The 6,945-nt window shown below is 28.7% G+C and overlaps 3 non-coding genes across 3 annotated transcripts; 1 reads left to right on the top strand and 2 right to left on the bottom strand.

The window, feature by feature from the left end:
* Positions 1-512: 512 nt before the first annotated feature.
* LOC135949633 (small nucleolar RNA U3) lies at positions 513-735 on the bottom strand. Its single transcript, XR_010575884.1, has one exon. It is a non-coding gene; the product is annotated as a small nucleolar RNA U3 (small nucleolar RNA).
* A 3,253-nt stretch (positions 736-3,988) lies between these two features.
* LOC135949632 (small nucleolar RNA U3) lies at positions 3,989-4,211 on the bottom strand. The gene has a single exon (XR_010575883.1). It is a non-coding gene; the product is annotated as a small nucleolar RNA U3 (small nucleolar RNA).
* A 1,839-nt stretch (positions 4,212-6,050) lies between these two features.
* LOC135949631 (small nucleolar RNA U3) lies at positions 6,051-6,273 on the top strand. Its single transcript, XR_010575882.1, has one exon. It is a non-coding gene; the product is annotated as a small nucleolar RNA U3 (small nucleolar RNA).
* Positions 6,274-6,945: the final 672 nt, after the last annotated feature.

Below are 6,945 nucleotides of genomic sequence, written 5' to 3'. Positions count from 1 at the left end.
TTAACTCAAATTTTATATTTTTGTTCATAAAAAACCTCTATATTATAATTTTTTAGTTTCTAAGGTAAATGAAGTCCGAAAAATTATATAATAAAATTATTTCATTTGGAATTTGTGTAAAAATAGTGTTAAAACAACGTTGTGTATACACATTGTTTTTACAAAGAAATTTTGCTGTTTTACATAAAACTAAGTTTTAATACTCAGTTCATTTGAAATAAATATTTTGATATCTTGATATCTTTTGATATCTAAATATAAAAAATCGATCGATGACTTGGAGAATTACGTTCTTCGCACTCGTTTGATCAAAACGAATACAACAGAAATTTTCACTTGATTTGAATAATAATAATTACAAGGTTAACTAGAAGTACAATTAACTTATGATTTAGCTTTACATTATATTAAAATCTGGTCATATTCATCAGGCGTTCTTAAATAAACATATCAAATGTGGTAGTTTTTTTCTTATTATAGTTTTGTTAAATTGAAATTGATTTATTTAAAGAGCCACTCAGAAGTCGTTTTATCCGTGTAAACCAAGCGATCATCGAAGAAACATTGTCCCAAAGTCTAAACACCAAAGTGTAAAGAACTAAAAAAAGACAAAATTCAAAACCTCACGCTACAGATAAAACGATATACCTCTTCATCGCAGTTTTAGTGTTTTTCATTTTGCAATGAAAATAAATGAAGACTGACTACAGAAATGATCCTGTGAAGTATAGTCTTAAATTTTCACAGCCACAATTCAACTATTTCTACAGAAAATAACATAAACTAAATGAGAATTCATTCGAAAAATACCCAAGAAATATGTTAAATGAAAAAAATAAATATACTGATAATCATTTCAATACACAAAGTAGTGTTGTTGTTGTTTAAATGTTGTTTTTAAAATTAATGAATAGCTCTAGCTTGGTAGCTACTAGCTAGCTAGTAGTGTGTTAATATTAGGCATAGAGAGAGACACATTTACAACAACAGCCACCACTAAATTAATGTGATGTCTCTTGTTGTTGTTGATCGTGTGCCTACCCAGCGAACATAGTTTTTAATATTTATAAAATTCATAGTATAAAATAGAAAAATTAAAATACGCATAAGTATGAATATTTAATATGTCTAATAGGTTTAAGTTATGCTTACATTGTTCAATGGTTTATTTGAGTTACACGTATATTGTAAGATCAAATAACGTTAAATGGTATAAATAATAATGAACCATTCATGTGATATTTTCTATATCGACATTTGTTTAATAAAATAAGTTTTATGTTAATTAATTTCAATGATAATTAGAAAAGTCTAACAATTCACATTATACAAACGAGTATATAAATAATAAATTAAAATGTTTGCTGGGAACGATTGTAAGAGTGTTGTATTTAGCTGTGTAGACTTTTAGAAGGGGCCCAAAGTTATGAAAAAAAAAATAGTTTTTTTTTTTTAATTTAATATTTTAGGATAATTTGTATTTACTAGTCTATTACAATAAAGAATTCACTTCTAGGTTAATTTTAAGAATAGAAATCAAAATTTTAATCGCGATATACAGGAATTTTAAGAGCTAAATAAATATAAACTAAAACGCATCGGATAACGTTTGTAAATTTTTTTACATTAGCCCAATTCACAAACTGGTGCAAATGGTCTTGCTTCATTGCATATGCATTGCATTTTTACTTTACACTAACAAAATATTGTTTTTTTTGTCTGTTTTAGACCAATTATGCTTCCAAAAATTAATGGTTCATACTAGTTTATGGCCATTGGCCAAATAAAACTTAATGCATGCAATAAACAATTTTATTATATTTACCCAAGTTTATGTGCCTCGCATATTTAAAACGATCATACTATGTTCCTAATGAGGGTTTACATCACCTCAATAGGAAAAAATATACCAAAAAGGCGTAAAAACCGGTCACAATTATGTAGCCAATTATGATTCAATCATAAAAATCATTGATTTCTACAGTCATACAAAAATTCACGACTTGGCGTCGTCGACATCATCGTCAATATTGAGTCTCCGAAATCGATAACAATTGGTAGCTTTTGACAGAATTTTATACTTTTATAAGTCGGGTTAAACTACAAAATGCTGTCAAAAGTTACCAATTGTTATCGATATTGGCGTAACATATACCACAAGAGACTTGCGCAACTAAATTGCCTAGTGTGAAAGGGGTCTAACTAAAGCAAAATACTGTCAGCTATGTTTATAAAAAGACTCAAATAAAACAGAATTTCTGTAAGATCACCCCTGCATATTTTTGGTGTAGCATAGATCTACAAACAGGGAATTAAGCTATTATGGTCATGAGTGAGAGATATTTTTAATACAATATTTTCATAGCTTTTTATTTTCATTATTATTATATTTTCTTATTTACGGTTAACATCGATTATTTAACATTATTTAACCTTCAAATGTATTGTGAAAAATTAACTATACAGGTAATGGTTAATGTTTTCGTTTTTATGAAATCTATCAAAATCAAATTTTAGGTACGAAAGGCCTTAAAAAATCAACATTTTATTTACTTATTGTTCCTCTTATACAAGAATGAACATTAGACTGGGTCGATTTGTATGGACGATCAACAAATAAAAAATCGTATAGCAGAAACGCAATCTATGGAAAATTCTAAGAAAATTTCCTCAAGAAACCATAGGTCTAAAATCAAATCCTATCTTGCGCATTTCGTCTTTTATCCAATAAAAAAACTATTAAAAAAATATATGTATACATACAGTGACGGACAATACAATAGAATCACTACATATGAATTCGATTAAAGCGGTGAAACTTCAAAATTTCATTTCAAAATTTAAAATTTGTTCATTATATATTAATGCTCATAACGTAAACAATAAATAGAAAAAAAAAAACAAAATAAAAAAATAACACATTCTTATGTTAAAAACGATGTCAAATCTAAAAGACTAAATAAAATATGCGACATTCAAATAGAATCAATCAGTCTTAAAATTATTAAAAATAAAAAATCATCATAAGAATTCGTTGTTTTCTTAATATTTTGTTGCATATCAATTATTTCTAATAACAGCATCAAATCTTTGGGGATTGAATTTAACAAACTTTCGTATGTAGATCGGGAAATTGCATACCATATTTCCTGAATTTTCTGCCACAGTTCTTCCTTGTTTTTCAATTTTTCAGGTCCGAGTTTGTCTTTTACTATTTTCCATAGGATTTAAGTCTGGTTATTGAGACGGCCATTCCATAACATGAATTTTGTTGTATAAAAACCATTTTTTGGCAAGACCTGACGTGTGCTTTGGGTCATTATCTTGCTGGAAGAGCCATTTTAAGGGCATATTCCATTCTGCATGTGGCTTTATAACATTCTCCTAAATATTTACATACAAGTGCTTATCCATATTTTCTTTAATCCAATAAATTGCACCAACGCAATACCAAGCAAAGCATCCCCATATAATAATATTTCCCCAACCATGTTTAAACGTTTTTGGTTTTTGCCATTTTTTGGACGTCTAACACATGTCTTATCATCACTACCAATTAAATTAATGGTCGTTTCGTCCGTCCACTACACATTTTGCCAATTTTTTATATTTTCTGGCCCACACCAATCCTTATGATTGCTCCTGGTTTTAAATGAAATATTTGTAGTGATTCTATTGTAATGTCCGTCACTGTATATACTGAAATATCATTGGATAAAAGACGAAATGCGCAAGATAGGATTTGATTTTAGACCTATGGTTTCTTGGGGAAAATATATGTATTAGTAGAATTCATTTCTGCTATACGATTTTTCATGAAAACAAAATTGACAAACCCTAATGAACACAGATTTAATAATATAAATCTGTAATTTGACATCAATAATGCTAAAATCTGAAAAAATATTCCAATATTTAAAATCTGAAACAAATGTGCGCAAGGTAGATTTCTATAATTTTGTTAAATTGAAATTGATTTATTTAAAAAGCCACTCAGAAGTCGTTTTATCCGTGTAAACCAAGCGATCATCGAAGAAACATTGTCCCAAAGTCTAAACACCAAAGTGTAAAGAACTAAAAAAAGACAAAGTTCAAAACCTCACGCTACAGATAAAACGATATACCTCTTCATCGCAGTTTTAGTGTTTTTCATTTTGCAATGAAAATAAATGAAGACTGACTACAGAAATGATCCTGTGAAGTATAGTCTTAAATTTTCACTGCCACAATTCAACTATTTCTACAGAAAATAACATAAACTAAATGAGAATTCATTCGAAAAATACCCAAGAAATAAGTATTAAGAAAACAACTCCTAAAAATATTGATAATCATTTCAATATACAAAGTTTTGTTGTTTTTTTAATGTTATTTTTAAATTTAATGAACAGCTAGTAGTGTGTTAATATTGAGCAGACTACTAATGATCACTCGTCAACATTATGTTCACAGAATAAAATTTAAAACAACAACCACCACTGAATGTATGTGATTGTTTTTGTTGTTGTTGATCGTGTGCTTACCCAGCAAACATAATTTTAAATATTTATGAAATTCTTAGTGTAAAATAAAGAAAACACACAGAGCAAATAACAACAAACAATATAAACTGTAATGAACCATTACTTCCCCACAAGGTATATATATATAATTTTCCAGACCTGCTATAGATTAAAATATATTTTATTATCAGTTTTTATTGTTAAGATGACTAGAGTTATTTATTACATTTTGTTCAATATATTGATGAATTGAGATTTTGTAATTCAAAGTAAAAATTCAAAATATTTAAAATTATGTTTGCTGGGTAAGCACACGATCAACAACAACAAAATCAATCACATATTCAGTGGTGGTTGTTGTTGTACTCTGTGATCATAATGTTGATAATGGTATCAATGTTTATCATAAATATGTTTGAATGAGCTTAAGAAAATATATTTCACTAGATGAGCCCCCCGGCTTCGCCCGGTAGCTATATACTAATGTTAGTTCTTCAAGTTTCTCAAAATAATGTATATTATTAAGAAAAGTGAGAAGTGAAAAGAAGGCAATATATTAAAAATTAAAATTTCCGAATTTTTGAATGTTTTTTCTTTACAAACCATCTCCTGAAAATTTCGAATCGAATAAAAAAAATCCGCCAAATCGTTCCAGCCGTTCTCATGTGATGCTATTACATACATGGACCATTTCATTTTTATATATGTATATGGATTAACACCGGTTAACCGTCTTACAAAAACCGGTTTATCAAAAAACCGAAAAGTTAAAAAAATCGAAACCGGTGGAGTTTACAAAGATGAAAAAAACCGGTTTTCGGTTTTGGATACTCTATTGACGAGTGTTCATTAGTAGTCTGTTCAATATTAACACACTACTAGCTGTTCATTAAATTTAAAAATAACATTCAAACTAGAGTGTCCAAAAAACCGGCAAATTTAAAAAACCGGTTTTCGGTTTAATCGAAAAAGTGTGTTTTTGAATAAAACGGTTTCGATTATTGTCTTTTAAAAAAACCGGTTAAGCGGTTTCGGTTTTTGTCTTCAAAAAAACCGGTTAACAGGTTTATATTACATTTTTATTTAATGGAAATTTAGAATTTTTGAATTCTTTGTGCAATTATTTTATATCTTTAACGAAATGTTGTCAAATACTACAATTTTCTATAAAATAAATCAATAAATTTTTAAAAATGGTATCATAGTTTTTCATAGATATGTTTGAATGAGCTTTAGAAAATGTATTTCATTAAAACCGTTTAACCGTCTTACAAAAACCGGTTTGTCAAAAAACCGAAAAGTTAAAAAAATCGAAACCGGTGGAGTTTACAAATATGAAAAAACCGGTTGACCGGTTTTCGTTTTCGGTTTTGGATACTCTAATTCAAACCACAACAAAACTACATACATACTTGTGTATTGAAATGATTATCAGTATTTTTAGGAGTTGTTTTCTTAATACTTATTTCTTGGGTATTTTTCGAATGAATTCTCATTTAGTTTATGTTATTTTCTGTAGAAATAGTTGAATTGTGGCAGTGAAAATTTAAGACTATACTTCACAGGATCATTTCTGTAGTCAGTCTTCATTTATTTTCATTGCAAAATGAAAAACACTAAAACTGCGATGAAGAGGTATATCGTTTTATCTGTAGCGTGAGGTTTTGAACTTTGTCTTTTTTTAGTTCTTTACACTTTGGTGTTTAGGCTTTGGGACAATGTTTCTTCGATGATCGCTTGGTTTACACGGATAAAACGACTTCTGAGTGGCTTTTTATATAAATCAATTTCAATTTAACAAAATTATAGAAAACAACCTTGCGCATATTTGTTTCAGATTTTAAATGTTGGAATATTTTTTCAGATTTTAGCATATTGTATGTCAAATTGCACTTATTTCTAAATAGTCTGTAACAGGTATTACAAGATGTGGTCTAGCGTTCTCATGATTTTTAATTTCATGTCTGGTCGCATATTCTGGACGTTTTTCGGCCAACGCTCGCTTCAAACGAATCAGTTGCATTCGGTACAGGTCCCCTATGATGCTTTTTTCGTACCCAATTGCTCTGCATTTGGATGAATCCAGCTGCAGAATTAAGTAGCTCCCAATAATTTTACAAGCTCTTGTTGAGTAATGCCTCCAATCAGTGTTGCCATTTTGACGATTTTCTGGTATTTTATGATGCTTTTTTGATTTCGTTACCCTTTTATTTTTTCCAAATACCCTTTTTTAAAAAAGGGTATTTTTTGACGCTTTTTCCATATTTTGTGGCGCTTTTGCTGCTTTTTGTTAAAACTATGTGATTTTGTAACAAATCAAACTTATAAAAGATCTGGGGGCTAATTACCGCAGTCGAACACGATCGAATACTTATTCGAACGTGTTTTTTTAATTTTTAGTATTCTCTTTTTTGATATCGAATAAAATGTATATACAATTATA

The sequence above is a fragment of the Calliphora vicina genome, chromosome 1 (assembly GCF_958450345.1).
Source record: "Calliphora vicina chromosome 1, idCalVici1.1, whole genome shotgun sequence".
NCBI classification, from domain to species: domain Eukaryota; kingdom Metazoa; phylum Arthropoda; class Insecta; order Diptera; family Calliphoridae; genus Calliphora; species Calliphora vicina.
This window is presented reverse-complemented; position numbering and strand designations above follow the sequence as displayed.